Raw genomic sequence first — 18,898 nt, 5'->3', positions numbered from 1 at the left:
CTACCACACATCACCTTCTTGCCTCTCTGCACAGTACCACACACCACATCACTGCTTCCCCCTATCACACACATCTCTGCCACACCCTACCACACACCACATCCCTGCCTATCCCTATCACACACCACATCTCTGCCTAGCCCTACCACACACCACATCCCTGCCTAGCCCTATCACACACCACATCCCTACCTCACCCTGCCAGAACCACTTCCCTGCCTCACACTACCACACCACCTCCCTGCCCCACCCTACAACACACTACATCCCAGCTTCACACTACTACTACATACCATCTTCCAACCTCACCCCACCACACTACCACACAGCACATCCCTGCCTTTCCATATCATACACCACAGCCCTGCCTCACCCTACCATATACCACATCCCTTCCTCACGCTACCACAAACCACATCCTACCTCACGGTACCACATATCACATCCCTGTCTCACCCTGCCACACTACCAGACACCACATTCGTGCCTCACATTACCACACACCACAATTCTACCTCACCCTTCCACAGCACTGTAGTTTACCTCTTCCCAATTTTCATTTTATTTTATTTTTAATTTTTCCAATATGTTTCCTTGTGTGGGCATAGATTAAGCTGTCCTTGCCCTAAGGTTCGGCAGCCTTCTTATGTGCCAAGCCCCTTCACATGTCACTGTTTTGGCTCTAATGCCCACCGCCCATGCTCAATACTAGGACTATCTCAGACTAATGTGATGATATTGGCAAGGGTATTTTTATGACACGTCGGTTGGTGGGTGTTGTGGAAGATCAGCGAATAACTATTTCTATTTCAACGCAAATTAAGATCCACAAAAGGTCCCTATCTCAGCAGGCGATCTCGCGTCCTGCTGCCCACCCACTGCTCACCGTACCACACACCACCCCCCAGCCTCACTCTACCACACTTCACCCACCACACCACCACATTTAGAACTGCGTCGCTTAAGGAGTGTCCATCTAGTAATTAGTGGCTTAGAAAGTTGTATTGGCAGGTTTGTAAAATAATGTAAGTTTTCTTCGCGTATAATCTTCGAGGAAAAGCCAGAGTTGCCAAGCTAAATGGAAAAAATCAACCACGTCAGCCGCAAGAAAGTTGACTCATAACCATCCTCCATCATAACCACTGACTGTCATAACCATCCTCCATCATAACCACTGACTGTCATAACCATCATCCATCATAACCACTGACTGTCATAACCATCATCCATCATAACCACTGACTGTCATAACCATCATCCATCATAACCACTGACTGTCATAACCATCATCCATCATAACCACTAACTGTCATAACCATCATCCATCATAACCACTGACTGTCATAACCATCATCCATGATAACCACTAACTGTCATAACTATCATCCATCATAACCACTGACTGTCATAACCATCATCCATCATAACCACTAACTGTCATAACCATCATCCATCATAACCACTGTCATAACCATCATCCATCATAACCACTGACTGTCATGAGCATCAAAGAACAATAACCTAAGTGGCTGTTATTTTGCGTGACCTGATCAGTAATAAGCTAGTGCAGTGGTCATCTTAGGCAATTTTATCTCCACGAAGGTCCTTAATCCATCCACTTCACTGATGTATATTTCACTTTATGCTTGGTACTGTCTTATTTATTTATTTACCTTAGCAGACTTTTTAAACTGAAGGGGTGAGATATACAGTAGAGTAATTTAGAGCGATCAGTACTAGAGGCTCTTCCAAGTTTAGTATCATCATCATCAGCCTTTGCAAGTCCACTGCTGAATAAAGGCCTCCCCCAGTCTTTTCCACTAATTCCTTGACTGAGCCAATCTCTGCCACATTTTGCCCGCAAACTAATCTGTCTCATCCCACCACCTCCTGTCTGGCCATTTTCTGCCATGCATACAATCTCTTGGAGACCGCCAGTCAGCCTCTTGCTCCATCGGTTTTCCCTTAATATTACTACGTGACCCACCCACCTCCATTTCTGTTCTTTTATAACTTCTATGTTACCGCCTGAAAATAGAACAGGTTGGAATATATCGCCTTCAGTACAAGTGATTCTTCCAGAGCTAAAAGAAGGAAGAATAAAGTGGAAAAAATAGGTCTCCGGATTGAAGTAGTTGACATCCATTCCTAGCCAGTCAGGTCAGATCCTTTCAAGTTACCTCATCCCTTCAACCCGAGAGTGTCAGAAGATTTTATTCTGGCTACCAAACAGAAGACTTCTTATAATAGTGAGGCCCGTAATTACCGCTCGAAGTATCTCGTGTGTTGTGGGGACGGCTCAGTCAGCTGGTGTGGGCGTGGTTGTGGCAGCGGGAGTGGGAAGTGAATTAATGATGCAGGGTAGACACTGATAGCACAGGCTGGGCGACCCTCTAGATTACGGGAATTATCGAACCTCATACCCATCCCCCATAGTTGGCAAAATCTCTCCTATGCTGAGTATGTTCTTGAGACAGGAGGAGTAAACTATAAATAATGTCCCGGGGTTCAAAGGGGTTCAGGTCCTCGTATAAACTTCTTCAGGTAATATCAGCCATCTTGAGGCCCAGTCAGAGCAGTTCTTTGCCAATTTATTCTAGTTAAATCGTCTTTTTCTTATTTTTTTTTTTTTACTAATTAGCCCACGTTCTTGCTACTGCCAGATGATTTTATTTAACGTTAAGAGATCCACCGTGTGTGTGTGTGTGTGTGTGTGTGTGTGTGTGTGTGTGTGTGTGTGTGTGTGTGTGTGTGTGTGTCCCTCTTAGTTGAACAAAATCGTCTGGAGAATACAAGAAAAAAAATGTTAAAACGCGTCGCCGGACTGAAGGGGTTAAGGTCATTTCAGGGTCATTCAGGTTTAACCCCTTCACCCTGAGGACGTGTTTTATTTTATTCCATCTTTCTCTTGATTTTTCTTTTCTACGTAAGGTTTTTAGAAATGGAAGGTTAGACATACCGAAAAGGGGGGTTCTGATGAGATTATAAAAAGAATGCATAGATGTAGCAAAACACACACACACACACACACACACACACACACACACACACACACACACACACAGCCTGGCTTTGAGGGGAGGGTTAATTAAGATCACAAACGCCTTTCACATCCGCATCATTTTACATCCAACAAAACACCTCACCCCTTCAGTCTAATGGCGTCCTTTTTAATATAGTTAGACTGCCCCTCCAAATTACCTTTTTTTCAGCGAAGGACAGACATTTTAGACTGGGGGGTTGGGGAGGGTATCACCATCTTTAACTCCTTCTCAAAGTGAAATCCTTCCCAACCTGTTTATAATCGTTTAGTGCTAGTGTGTATAATTAAAAGTATGCTGTCGTAGTGAAAGATTTAACATCCATTTCTGATAAAAACTGCCCGTCTTCTGTAAACATAGGTGAATTTGCAAGTTCATTTAAATATTTGAAAAGCGGGACGCAGAACTTTTACCTGATCTGAGGAGACGAGTTCATTGTTCTCCAGCCACCTAACACAAGGCTGAACACTTGAACAAAGCGAGACACTGTTAAGTTTCTTGTGACTCAACATTTATCTTCCCGGACCGACGTGTGGTGGAGATCGATTGGGGAAGAGGGGGAGGTCGTAAGAGGGATGCATGGTTGTGAGGGAATCCAGGAGACACTTTCACACTTACGATCAATTCCCTGTCGTAAGTGTGATTTGTTTTTTTTTATGAAGAACAAGGGAAGGGAAGTGTAAAAACGTCCCCTTGTCACCTGTTCGTCCTGCAAAAAGGGATCTTAGTTACGAGAGGGTTTTGATCGTAAGTGTGTGTATCTCAGTTTAGTAGGGGAGAGGTGAGTTTGAAAAATTTGGTTGCCCTTCCAGTGTTTTGGCGTAATATTTTAGAGCATTTTGCGCTATTCCAGACGATTTGATTCAGCTTAGGAGTTATTGAAGACCATATCAGAACCATACATTTCGAAAAGACACGCCTGAGCAAAGAAAAATCGTCTACTGGGGTGAAAAAATAAAATAAAAGACGTTAGCAAGCACAGGGGGTTACGGGGATGAGTTTGTTGGTAGAGTTTGTGGGGGGATAAGTCAATGAAAAGAGAGTTTGTTAAATAAATTGTGAGAGTTTGTTAAGAAGGCTTGTTTAGGGGACGAGTTTGTTTGTGGAGTTGGTTTGAAGAGTTTGTGTTTGGAGAGAGTGTTAAAAGTGTTTGCCGGGAGATGAGCAGTTGAAAAAATTTTGTAAACAGATTTTCAGGAGAGTTCGAGAACTTGTTTGAGGGAGGAGTTTGTGAGGGAGAGAATGAGCTGGGGACAAGTGTATTATTAGATGAGTAAGTAAGATAGGCTAATATTACTTAAAAATCAATAGTTAGGGAGTAGAGTACATGATTAAGAGAACGAGTTAGGAAGACTGGTATAGTGTGTAGAAACGAGTGAAAGTGAAAAGTATATTATTAAGAGAGTAAGTTATGAAAACTGGTAATATGATAAATAGAACGAGTTAGGGGTGTGCCACGATAGACGAACGAGTTAGAGGGATGAGTCTTATTTAGGGAACGAGTAAGGGGGACGAGTTTAGTAGGACGAGTTTGCTAGGACGACAAGTTAGTAATGAATGTTCCTCAGATGACAAGAAAGAAGGTAGCAGGCTGTGAAATTTCCCCCTCTTCCTCACGCACGACTCCCTGGCCGCGTCACTCACACGTTCGCAGCCCAAACACAACATTATTTTTCCCTCCCACGTAAAATGGCTTCCTTGTAATGGCTGGCGTAATGGGAAGCCTCAAGCCCTTTTTTTTCTCTCTCTCTCACCAGAACTTCAGCAGGTAATTAGATTTAACCTTGGCCGTGGGAAGTGGTGATTGTAGACGGTCGTAGGCGAAGGTGGACCATTTTCACCCTTGGGAGTACAGGCCATAAGGGCGGATGTGGAGGTGCAACGCGTCGGAAGGTTACGCACCTTTTGCCGTGAGAAACAGCGAATTAGATGTGCTTTTGTTCCTTCCTTCCTCCTTTCCTCCTCTTCTGTCCTTTCTCGGATTTTCTCCACTTCTCGCCTCCCGCAGCCGGGGTTCCCAGACTCCGCCTCCCTTCACCGCGCTGCCCCTCACCCCGGCCATTGCCCTCTCCCTCCCCATCAGCAGGTAAATACTGTATGGGTGAAAGCAGGAGTGTGGAGGCCTTAGACTTACCCGAATACTAGTTCAGAGAGAGAGAGAGAGAGAGGAGGCTGATTAATTCCCATCGGTTACGCAAGGGTAATTCAGACTGATAATTATTTTTCAAGTCCAACTCTTCCCTTAGAATGCGTCCCGTAGTACTAGGTTTACATCCAGGTATTACACTTTTCTACGGGTTGAACAGTGGCAGGGAGGGTAACAAACTGAATCCACCAGTCTGACCAGCCCGAGAACTGAAACCAGGCTCTTCCAGTTGCAAGTTGGACGCGCTAACCACTACACCGCCGCCTCCCCGTTAGCGATGGTGGGGGTGTGTGGGGAAGGAGGGAAGATGGGGGAGGGGAAGGGAGAGGGGGAAGGAAGGGAGAAGGGGAAAACACATCATTATACCTCTTCTGTCATTATTTTCAACCTCTCTCCTGCCCACAACTCGTCTAGGGACCTGGATCTGACACTTGACGGTTGCGTGTCGTATTCTCAGGGAAGATTAAGACTTTGAAAAATAAAAATTAACGTTTGCCTAAATGATTCTTTTTATTATTATTATTTTTTCTCTCTCTCATTTTCTTTTGTGCCTTAGTTATAGTTTATGGTTTAACCTCTTTGGCGAAAATAATTTTTATCCCCTCAGCTCAGCATTGACACAATCATCATCATCATCATCATCATCATCACAATCCTCCTCCTCTTCCTCCTCCCTATTCTCCTCTTCATCATCATCATCATTATCACCATCTTCCTTCTCTTCCTCCTCCCCCCTTCTTCTTCTCTTCATCATCATCATTATCATCATCATCGTTATCATCATCATCATCGTCATCATCATCATCATCACCATTATCATTATCACCATCCTGCTCCTCTTCCTCCTCCCCATTCTCCTCCTCTTCATCATCATCATCATCATCATCATCGTTATCATCATCATCATCGTTATCATTGTCATCATCATCATCATCACAATCCTCCTCCTCTTCCTCCTCCCCATTCTCCTCCTCTTCATCATTATCATCATTATCATTATCATCATCATCATCCTCTTCCTCCTCCCCCCTTCTCTTCCTCTTCATCATCATCATCATCATCATCATCATCATCGTTTTCCCACTTAAGGATTGGGTAAGGTAGGATCCGAAAACACAAAGAAAGAGAGTACAGAAGTGGGAGTCCTATCATCTGCATGTCCAGGAAAGCAGACCAGGCAATTATTCCAGCGTCCTTCGTACTTAAACCCTGTGTCCGTGGTACTGTATCCTTTTTTCGTCGCGCCACTCCGGTTCTTGGAATATCCCCTCGAACCCCTTGTCGGAATTCAGGTTTAGGTTCTTCGCACATATTTTTTCCTACATCGTAGGAACAATAATGGCAAGATTGTGCAATATCACAGTATCCTCACACAGTAACTTAATAGACTAGGAATACAGCCAACCAGGAAGACACACTCACCAGCTAAGAACTTTGATTTAACATCTTCGTAATTCAATTGGATGGCGTGTTTCTCACCCCCAGAAATGACGTTTGGCACCCACCAGGGGTCCACGCACCTCAGGTTAAGAACCATTGCTCTTTGTAAAACATCTTCAGCGGCTGAATCAGCCACTCAGAGAACACGAAGTGAGACGAAAAATAAAAAAGTGTTGGGAATTTTCAGCAGCGAGGCGCGAGAAATATTTCACGCCAGGGTTTCAGCTTCCTGGATAGTCGTTCTTATTAATTACCGATAACTCTAACCTAAGCTAACCTTGCCCAGTCTAAAGAAACCTGACCTTACCAAAATAATTAAACGCAGCTTCATCTAGCCTAACCAGTGAAGTCGTGGTCACACAGGTCGTTATTAAGGAAGTCTTGCCTCCAGAACTGCGGTTTTCCTCGATATAAGGACAGTTGAGAGTTTTCTGGGCGATTATTTTGGAAAGATTTGCAGGTGAGAGTGTCCGTCTTGAGCAGAAAGATCTTCAGCAATAATCGGATTCAGATCTGTGCTAAAATTATAATTAATTACACAAACTGTAATGCTCGTTGTTGTGCTTCATCATCATATAATATTTTAATATTATTCCAGGTAAAATACTCGAGTAATTTTAAAAGCACCGGCGTAGCATACAATGGATGTTGGTTTGACCAGCTTTTGTTTACATCCAAGCCCGCCGCTCACTCAAGGTCACAGACTTCCTCACCTCACGCAGGTACCCTGCTTGTCAGCTTTATGAAAAATAACGCTTGACAGATGAAGATTTGAGAGTTTGCTGATTTAAATCCACTACCTCGTAATTTCTTGGTCCTCATTCTTCCTTCTAGCAAGCTACAAGTACTTGCGAGTTCACAAAGTTTTCTGGCAATATTCCGCTTCTGTAGTTATTTACAAGAATCAGCATAGCTAGAGTAACAACATCCTCGGTGGCATTTCTCATCACAGTACACATGCGTGTATCAGCAAATTTAAGAAGAAACAGTTTTTCATTGCTCTAGCTATTGCCCTTCGGATTGCAAATGCTCGAAAATATCCCCGTGTGACAACGCTTTCCCTGGACCAACCTACTCTCTCGTAACCTAACCTGGACTTCCCTGGAGTAGAAAATAGTGCCCAGATAGGCAATAGTTTGGAGACTTGTGGATGACAAGTTTTCTCTTTCCCAGGATTATTACTTTTACCCTTCCTACTGGTCATCATAAGCGCACCCTAACGGACTTTCCTAACTTACCTGTAACCTAATTTAACCGAACCCTAAGCTAACCCAATCTAATCTAATTTAAGCTGACCTGACGACCTAACCTAACCTAACCTAACTTGGCCTAGCATAACAAACCCAGCACACGCAGACAAACCTAACCTAGTCTAACTTAATCCTGCCTAACCCTAACAAACAAACCACACCTTCACCAATCTAACCTGCAGTAAACCCTCCTTGAGAAAAAAAAAAAAATGCCACAGTCTGCTACATCAGGAAATTGTGTGAGTGTTGGAGTGGCGGTGGTGGAAATGCAGGCAGGGCGTCCAATGATGAGTCAGTCAGGTGTGGGTGGGGGAGTGAGAGTGAATCATTTCCACAACATGACCGCCAGCTCACACCTCACGAGGGGGAAGATGTGCATTTTTTATTTAGCAGGGAAGTCAAGGAAGTGTGAAAGTAAGGATAGCAGTTTTATAATTATATGGGTAGATCTTGATGTCCATATTATTACAAGTGGGTGTGCTAAATCGTGGTCAAACCCTGAATTTTTGGCGATATTTCTTGAAGCTCGAGCGATGATAGAACACATGCCTGCTTTTGCTGTATCGCTGCTGACTGCATTCTTGTAATGTGGGATGCAGGCTGTTGGCATCTAGGTGTTCCTTATATAACCTTCATAAATCAAGACTTTGCTCACACTTTTGCTCTCACAGATTTTTATAACAATGGTCATAATCCCTTTATTTTCATTTAGATAATAGACTATAGTTATTTTTACCAAGTTTTAGCAGTCGTTTAGCAGTCTGGGTTGTTTTCCTTAACGAATTTCTAGAGGTTATTTAGCTTGGCGAGTTAAGGAAGCAAGTTAATGACCTCTGTTAATTAGGTCTGGCAACTACACATTCGCAAAAAAAAAAAAAAAAGGATGAAAGAAAGAAAGAAAAGAAAAAATCACGGTTCAGGTCGAAAAGGGAGACGGGCTGGGTAGTTTGTATACTCCTGTTACTCTAACTTGGCCTAAAATTGTCATCTCTCCATCTTGAATGCGGAGTTGAAACCGTAGAGTGACACTAAAAGGTGATGCTAGTCATGAGGGAGTGCTGTGGGAAGGATATAGAGCTGTAGCATTCTCATTCTCTCTCTCTCTCTCTCTCTCTCTCTCTCTCTCTCTCTCTCTCTCTCTCTCTCTCTCAGGCTACAAGAGACAAATAACCTGAGTCTTATAGTTCATAATTCAGTTCCAAGTTACTCCTCTTCACGCCTCAGTCCGGCGATTATTTTTTCTTCCCTTGTCAGCACCATACGATTTCACGCAAACTACGCAGAATCTATAGTCGTGAAGAGGTTAGGTCAGGTTACAATAAACCCCCCAAAAGTTAAATATCTTCTGAGCGAAATAAAACCGTCTGGGAATAGCAAGAAAAATAATCAGATTTTCCACGAGCTGAAGGGGTCACGGGAGACGATTTTTCAGTCCATAGTCGACACGAGGCAACTCCTAAGCCAAAGAAAATCGTCTGACGGTAGCAGGAACGTATAGATATCCCAGGAGTTGAAGGGGGATTAGTATGTAGTCCTTTTACACTAAATTGGCCCAGATTTTCGTCCCTTTCCATCTTATTTCACGTAGCGGAGTGGAGAAAAAGATAATGCTATAGCAATGCATTCTTTCCAAAGCAATTCTTCGTGACTAGCATCGTATTCAAGTGTTATTCTGTTGTTACCACACAGCATTCAGGATGGAGAGATGGCAACTTTAGACCATGTAAGCGTAAAAATGGCATAATTTCAGACGATCGTTACTCAGCTATGTGGGAAGGTTTTCTGGCTGGACGAATCATATATTATTTTCGTTGACTCTTACTAGTAGCTACATAAACTCGTCTGAGGGTAGCAAGAACAGTGGCTTAATATTTTGGTTTTCTGTGTTGTTGTGGCTGAAGGATTATCTGAAACGTGAACCTAGTGGACTGCAAGCTGAAGCTGGCCATCTCTTGCAACCCACCTTCCTTCTTTCCGGGAACAGGTAAAGGAGTTGAAGGACGTTTGTATAATTAGGCAGAGGGGTCGCCTGGTTATATGAGTGCCACCACATGCAGGCACCCCCTCTCCGGCACGTGATTCTCTAATAACTGAGGAGGTTATTATACTCTTCGCCTCTTGGCCTCTACCTTATCCAGTTCTCCAACCAAGTACTCATCGTCTCTCAGGTTAAATAAAATCATCTCAGTAAAGCCGGAATATAGTAAAACAGGAACACTCAGAGCAGAACGTACCCCAGTTGCTTCAAAAGCCGAACATTTCACTTTGTCCTGTGACCATGATCGATCTATTGCTCCCAGAATCGAACTACCGGTACATCATTCTTACTCCATTCTTTCCTGTCCCTTAACCCATCCCCCAAGTCTGGTCCAAATCTGATCAAAGCTGAGTTGACCTTGACCTCTGACCTTGACTTTTTTACCTTTCCTTGTGACCTTGATTTTGTCTGGTCCAAAATCGAATCCCTTTATCGTTTACCTTGTCGTGAAAACTTCCATAAGTTTTCTTATAAATCGGATAAAAACATTAAAAGGATCTTGCCATGTGACCTTGACCTTTGACCCATTGTCCTCAAAACGGATGGTCAACCCCTTGGGTGATCCTTAACCCTTCCACCATTTTTTGGTTCAGTTCGGATCAAAACTGTTTGTTATTTTGTTCACACTCAGACACACGGGTCGAAATTTTGCCTTGCCCTGTGACGACCCTTAAATGATTGCTTTCAGAATCGAACCTCCCCATTCTTGCATTACCCTCAACCTTTCCACCAAATTTGGGCTGAACTGGATAACAACTGTTTAAGCTAATTTTGCTAGGTCAGCCTGTGATAGCCTCGTGACCCTGACCTTTTATATATACTTCTCAAAAACAAGACAGCTGACACTCTCCTTATCTTCCAAATTTGGTTAAAGTCGGATAAACACAGAGTTATTTACACACACACACACACACACACACACACACACACACACACACACACACACACACCGCTAGTGGTAGCGTTCTCGTTTGCCATCTGGTAGACGAGAGATAGTGCCTCGCTCAGGTTGCGAAAAGTTTCACTGACGAAGTGGGTGGTTACTGTCCCCCTTGAGCAAGGGGACGGGTGTGTGCGTGTGTGAAGGTCACAGCCTTGCCTTTAGATCGAACTATATGAGCTCTCAGCTCCCTTCCGGGAGGGTAAAAGCTGACGATCACGACTATCAAGTGATCTGATCCGGTGAATTACACACACACACACACACACACACACACACACACACACACACACACACACACACACACACACACACACACACACACACACACACACACAAAACGTCGAACAAGACGTAACACTCGCATGCGCGGGTTTAAAAATAAATCCTTGGGTGAAGGGACACAAGGTTTAGGTCCTCCACTAACTTTGAGGTTAATGAACTCCTCGTTTTTTGGCCTTTGGTGTACCCAGTGCTTAGGGCAAGTACACTTATATCGCCGTGTTCCTGAGGCTGTAATTATTAGGTTGTATCATGCCGTCTCTCACGTTGGCCTAGATCATTGACACAGCATTGATCGGTATTCAGATTAGACCTGATAAGGAAGGGTGTAAGTACAGACGGGCGGCATTTTTCGCCTAATATTTCGCCTCCTCCTCTCATCTCCTCTTGTTGGATAACGTTCCTAAGCTGAGCGAGACTTAGTATGTTTGCCTAATATTTCACCTCTTCTCATCTCCTCTTGTTGGATAACGTTCCTAAGCTGAGAGAGGCTTAGTATGTTTGCCTAACAGTTCACCTCTCCTGCTTCTCATCTTCCTCTGCTGGCTAATATTCCTTAGCTGAGAGAGGCTTGGTATGTTCGTCTATTTCACCTATCCTGCCTCTGCTTTCCCTCTGCTGGCTGCTACTAAAGTGAGAGAGGCTTGGTATGTTGGTCTAATATTTCACCTCTCCTACTTTCCATCTTCCTCTGCTGGCTAACATTTCTAAGCTGAGTGAGGCTTGATATGTTCGCCTAATATTTCACCTCTCCTGCTTCTCGTCTCCCTTTGCTGGCTGCTACTAAAGTGAGAGAGGCTTGGTGTGTTTCTCAGCCCATAAATGATTCTCCTTGTTTTGATTCCTCAGGGAGAAAATTAATGGTCATGGCCTAAGTTTGAAATAGACGCAGAAGAGTAAGTGAACTTTTGTCCTATATTATACACTTGTTTGTGATCCCTATATTTTCGTATGGGGCACCGAACAACAAAAAGCGATATTCTAACCTTAATATTGTTCATTATGGTTCGTTCATACTCAACCCGGCACTGATTTTCGTCCCTTTGCAGCTTAATATTGTTCATTATAGTTCGTTCATCCTCACCCTGACACTGATTTTCGTCCCTTTGCAGCTTAATATTGTTCATTATAGCTCGTTCATCCTCTGCCTGACACTGATTTTCGTCCCTTTGCAGCTTATTTCACGTGCGAACAAGCAGACTAATACACCCTAAACTCAGGAAACTTTATGGATAGCGCCCTTGTTGTCCAGTGCTAAATTGGTTCAGTAGTTCGAAGCTTTGCCAGACTGCACGAGGAATGGTTCGCGATCGTTACTCGTGTAGTTTACAAAGGCTTCGAACTACCAGCATCGAACATTCCTTAGGTGTGATGGTCGTATTCAATAAATGGCTTTGGAGAGTACGTTACGACCCTTCCTTAGCGATTCATTCTACTTATCGCACGCCAGTGGCCTCTTGTATGTTACTGAATCTTACAGTGTCGATATTAAAAAGATATAAACAGCATACAGGTAAATATTAAAGTGTAATATGCAAAATGAATCGCAAAGGAAGAATCACCAGACGAAGACTCCTTTGCCACCTGTATTGCGGCCCTGTGACTGCTAAGTTTGGGATAAGGGAAGAGTATAAAAAAAAAAAAAAAAACTATTGCTTACGACTGTACCTCAAACCGCCAAGCGAAGGCCATTTTCCCATGCCACACACTGTAGGCTCTGCAATGGTTAGCACAGCCACCTCATAACTGGAAGGACTCGAGTTTAATTCCCAAGTCGGTCAGGGTCGTGGAGAAAGTTCCTATAGGTCATTTCAACTTAAACTGGCCCAGATTTTCTTTCTTTTGCAACTTACTTCACATATCTCATTGGCAGAAAGACAGTGCCACGTCCCTACATTTTTTCCATAGCACTTCTTCGTGACCAGCATCATAGTCTAGTGCTGATGTGTTATCATGACCCAGCATTCAAGATGGAGCAATGACAGTTTTAGGCCATGTCTCAGTAAAAAGAGTATAGACCTTGTGTCTTTTTCCACTTAACATTATTATTATTATTATTTTTTTTCACGGCTTTTCACCAGGTCATAATAATTCCAGCATATTTCTTAGTGTGTGTAAAGAGAATGTTCTGCTTGGTGACTTTATGATAACGTTTAAGAGTAAGTTTACCAGCCTCATCGAATCGATTTTAGGCAACTCTGCTTCCCGTCGGCCCCGCAGAAAGATCCGGATTATTGCCCGCTTTCGCATCGGCTTTTGAGAGTTCGTCAGGCCCATTTCTCGGTGATTTAGTTTGTGTGTTGCTCCTTGAAACTGTAAGGCACCAGTAATTCACCCCCAACTGAACAAAATCGTCTGGTGTAAGCTGAAATAAAAATACTGGAGGCGTCCCGACGATTAGCGTTATTATTTACACTGTTAACACTCAGAAGCTCCCATACACAATATCAAGCTGAATAAAATCGTCTGCTCTTAGCTAGAATAGAGCACTGGGGTTCCAAGCCGTTTTCTCTAGGCATGGGAGATTTCGTAATACCTCTTCCTCGGTGGCTTATTTTCCATGTCACATTTTACCCTTTCAGCCCCGAGGACACCATTTTTACTTTATTAATATTATTAGATTTTATTAGGATTTAGATCTTCGTAGTAGTGATCAAATGGTCTTTCCTGAAATGGATGAAATCGTCTGGAGATGGGGGAGGGTAAGCAAAGCTGTCATGATACTGAAGGAGTTTATATTCCCCCATTTGTCAGATCTCTTTCTCTCTCTCTCTCTCTCTCTCTCTCTCTCTCTCTCTCTCTGAAAATCGACATAGTTTGCATCTTTGACGTACAAGAGAGCATGGGAAAAATGGACTGTTAACGCCTTCAATCTTTTCTTTTCCTTTATTTTTGCTGTTACTGGACGATTTTATGAAGCGTGAGAGGGTTCCATAATGATGTAGAGGTTCATGAAGGCTGCGTCAATCCCTTCCATGCAGTTCAGATTCCGTCTATGTAAAAAATCTTCATGGAACTAGGAAGAATAAAATACAAATTGCATCACTCAGCTGTGGGAAAGGCTTTATTAATTTTCTGATCCAACAAAAATAAAGCTCTATATAACGTAAACGAAAATAAATAAAGAGAAATCACAGCAGAAGTAGCCCTAAATTTTCCCGCGCTTTGGTCTCGCTTCATGTTGATGACTCTGCCCGAGACTGCATTTCTCAGCAGTTATTTCTCGCACTAAAATTTAATCTTTTTAACCCCGTCAGTCAGAGAACGCCATTTTAATTTTACTCTTACTGCCACAGGATTATTATAGCCAGTTTAGGAAGGATTTCTAGTTGTGAAGGGATTTATGATGCATGTATCTGACCCTTCCAGTTCAGTTCCTTCACAGTTAAATTCAGTCATTTGAAGTTAGCAAGATAAAGCAGAATACGGGAATAATAGACTCATAAAATGTTTGCTGGAGAAAATATGGAGTTGGTATGCAGCAGTGGATGAGCGAGGTCAGGCAGAGGGTCGGTGGGTGAATGGCAGTTGTATATCACCGCTGTGTTGATGAGGTTTGTGTCCTGTCCACTTCGCCTAAAATTGATGTCTCACCATACTGAATGCTGATCTGTAACAGGAAATTAACATTATAAAATAGTGCTATTCACGAGGAAGCGCCATGGGAGGGATGTAGCACCGTAGTAGTGTCGTATTCTGCCACTACGCTGCGAAAAATTATTTGCTAAGGGAAGAAAATCACCGTAAGGTCAGCTTGGACAAAATTATATAGTGATGAGACGGAGTGGAAGAGCAAAGGGGAGTTATGCGTCACCTCTGTGTCGTAAAGTGTTGGTGACGTAGAGAGAGGCTCGTAAATTTTCCTAATATGTTAGTCTTGCCTCACAATGAACAGAGAGGCTCATAAATTGTCTAACTATTCCGTCAATCTCGCCTTACACAGTACAGATAGACTCATAAATTCTCTTACTCTTTGGTCAGTCTTTCTTCAAACCAAGGGTTGGCTAATAAATTCCTCTCATGTTCAGTCAATCTTGCCTCACACCGTACAGATAGGCACATAAATTCCACTAATGTTCCGTCAATTTTTCTTCACACTGGACAGATAGGCACATAAATTCTCCCAGTATTCCGTCAGTATTGCTTCACCCGGTACAGATAGGCTCAGAAATTCCTCTAATGTTCCGTCAATCTTGCCTCACACTGTACAGATAGGCTCTGAAATTCGCCCAATATTCCGTCAGTTTTGCTTCACACTTGCAGCACGTCGACAACTTTCCCCCCGGAGCTGAGAAGCATACAGGGTGGCCCAATAAAGCGCTCCACTTCCACCCTGGGCAACTTCTCGTGTGTTGCGGGTACGGCTTAGTCACGGTTATCAGTATCAACCCTGCATCATTTATTCATTTCCTACTCCAACTGCCACATCCACGCCCACACCAGCCGACTGAGCTGTCACCGCAACACATAAGATATTGCCACGTGAGGTTGGGGTGGAGCTGTACTTGCGGATCATCCTGTATAATTACCAAACCTCCCTCAGCTTTTGAATATTAGCCAGTAGAAGGAAGTCAGAGGCGGAAAAGATGAGATAATGTTTACTTTTCCCCTTCCTCTGCACCAAAAGCATGTCGGTCACTTTCCTCCCGGATGTACATTTTCAGAGACAGTCATCAATGAGCAGAGAAACATACGAAGCCGTTAAAAAAGGATAATAAATAAAAACTTCCGCCGCATACACTGTCATTGTGTTGTATGTGTCTTGCTTGCCACATGAGGGCATTGAGATGTGGAATTGGTGGAGGAGTGGCGGACTTTTGCTGCCGCCTGTACATGTTGCTTTCCTTGAGGAGGCGGTGACCACACAACGCCTGGAGGCTGCTCGCGATGACAGAACAAGAACTGAGACTAACGGCATGTGCGACGCTCGGTTCACGGCGCACCTCACTTCACTCGGCCACCACCACCAACTCTCCACGCGATACAGATTTTGTGTTCATTTGGGGTATAATACTCTTTTTACTCTAACTTGGCCCAAAATTCCCATCTTTCTAACATGTATGCTGAGTTTTAGCCATAGATTTACACTAGAATATATGAAGAGGTGACATAGAAAGGATGTAGAGCCGTAATATTGTCTGTTTCTCCCAGTGAGTTACGTAAAATAAACCGCAGAAGAACTAGAATGTGGACGAGATTAACCATGTAAGGTTATTTGTTTGTACGGACTGGAAATATTCGGCTCACAGCTCTTACCTTTCTTGGCGATATCATTTATTTTTCATGAGTTTGTGATTTTGGTACGTCAGGTTTTTGGTGCAGAGTTTATTTTGAGTATTGTGTGTAGATGTGAGATTCCGATAGGGTCTTCAGCTGATAGGAACTGTGTGTGTTAGGCTCACAGCTCTGATTCTTCAGGCTGTTCAGTTTCTCTGCGTTAGTGTAGTGTATTAGTCAATAGCATATGCGGCATAGAGATAGAAGTGTTTCGTGTGTATAGGGGATTCGGTTGAGACCCAGGTAAGGTTCTCAGTACGGGAACTCGAGGTGAGGTGCATGAGTGGAGGTGAAGCTAGTGAGGTTGAGTCACCTGGCATTTTCTTTTGTTCCATCTGCCTCAGTTTCAGCATAGGAATATATAGGACTGAGTGGTTTGTTTTTAGGCTACAGGTGAGACCCAGGTAAGGTTCACATTATGTAGGGGCTGTAAAGAAAGGTGGGTGAGTGGTGGTGAAGCACGGCAGGTGAGGTGGAGCCGCCTGGTGTCCGGTGGTGGAACTAGCTACTGCCACCACCACACACCGGGTCGGCCAGCGGTTGAGCACTGACAGCACACAAACAGCTGGATGCTGATGGGGCGCCCTGCTGGCCTGTGTGGTCGCGTTTAACACTTTCTTGACTCAGTGCTCGAGGGAAGCAGCGTTGTAACCTCACAGTGATACCTCAGGGAAGTGTATGTGAACCGATATTACCCTAGACTTGGACATTAACCCAGCCACGGCCAGGTGTTGTGCCGACGGAGTGGAGTGGAGGTGCTCTAGTTGACAGCAGTGTTGATTAAAGTTGATGCTCCGTCGCCACTGCCCCTGCCACACGACCAAGGTAACTCCATGGTAAATTAGGACGTTAATTAGAGCACAGGGCATTAAATTATCCGGGACCATGTGTTCTGCTGACGATAGCGAAGTGAGTGGTGCTCTAGTGAACGGCAGTGTAAATTGTTGATGTCCTCTCACCCTTGCTTACAACGCATGACCAAGGTAACTCCCTGATAACTTAGGGCATTGATTAGAACATTATCGGAGAGTTGGGCCTTAATTCAGTCGCAGTCAGGTGTTGCGGCGACGGTAATGGAGTGGCGGCGCTCTAGCTGACATCAGTGTTGGTTTATGTTGATGTTCCGTCGCCATTGCCACTACCACACCACAAAGGTAACCACATAGACCGTATCCTCATGAACGCAGGAGGAAGTTTTCTTGCGCTTCTTTCGTAGTGATTAATTTTCTCGTATTATTGTCTCTAAATGTACAGTATATGTTTTTTCCTTAAATCGACATAAACCATACATACCATAGAAGACTGTCACGTGCTGTGCAGAAATAAGATGGTAGGGAAGAGGTGCAAAAGTCTTCTCAGCTGACGAAAACACAGCCGCCAGTTAGACTTTTTTTTTTTTTTTTTTCATGTGTCCGACAGTGGCAAAAACATGATAATCCGTTCCCTAAAGCCCAGCAGTCCGCCAGCGTTAAACACACCATCACTTGTCACCAATTCGGCGCCAGTAACCACCACCCATATGCTAGGGCTGTCTTATTCAGGACCGGTGTATGGTATTACCGGGGATGTTTCAATGACATTTCGATGGGTCCTGTGGAGGTTTAGTAGTCTTTTTTAACGAAGTGGAATTATCAGAAACTTACCTGCGTCATTTTGATTCAATTCTAACCACATGACCACCACCCCTCACATCTCCATCATGATTAACACCTTCAAATACGACTTTATTTTTTATTAATCAACCACCAGACGATTTTAGATTAGGAAGGGCCTCTTAAGCTAAGCAAAATCGTCTGCAGGTAGGGAAAATTGGAATGAAAAAGACGCCATGGCAGTGAAGGAATGTCTCAATCTCATAGCTTAGGTGAGTGTTGTGATCGTCAGTTTAACCCCAACACTACGATTACTTCATTTGTTATATTCTTCCCTCTACCTGTTAATTTGATTCAGCCGTAGGGACAGACCTCGCTGTGAAAGGGGTCAGTAAATTATATATCTGACCCCTCCAGTTCGAAAGATCCCTATGCTGATTTAATTCTCTTTACGATGACGTGGCTTTCACTCTCACCTCTTATCCAGACGATTTTCTTCATTTTGGTGAGACTTTTGGAGCTGGCGAGGTTAGACAGCCTTCATTAACCCCTTCACTGCTAGGGTGCTCTCGTAAGCTGAACCAGATCGCCTAGCAATAGCAAGAGTAGATTTTAAGCCTTGGATAACGACGAGGCATCTCCAAAACTGAATATAATCTTTTGGGGTACGAAGGATAACAGGTTGCTGGAGTGGGACGCCTTCACGTGATGACACAGATATAAACAGGCTACTCCACTGACTGGTTATACAGCTCGCCCCCCTTCCTCACCTCTCCCAGTCCCCCAAAAGACGGATAGTGGACTGCAAAAGAAAAATTTCATCCTACAGTAGCCTACACTGGGTTCACCTACAGATGAATCTAGGGCCACAACAACAAAGATAATTAAGTGA

At 43.7% G+C, this 18,898-nt stretch overlaps 1 protein-coding gene across 1 annotated transcript in view; it reads left to right on the top strand.

The window, feature by feature from the left end:
* fus (epithelial splicing regulatory protein fusilli) overlaps positions 1-18,898 on the top strand; it is a 422,179-nt gene that overhangs the window by 321,319 nt on the left and 81,962 nt on the right. The gene's annotated exons all lie outside the window — the stretch shown is intronic.

Source organism: Coenobita brevimanus, chromosome 71 (assembly GCF_032717465.1).
Source record: "Coenobita brevimanus isolate Jiangsu-jjx chromosome 71, ASM3271746v2, whole genome shotgun sequence".
Taxonomy (NCBI): Eukaryota; Metazoa; Arthropoda; class Malacostraca; order Decapoda; family Coenobitidae; genus Coenobita; species Coenobita brevimanus.
The sequence above is the reverse complement of the archived record's forward strand: the minus strand, read 5'-3'. Positions and strand labels throughout refer to the sequence as shown.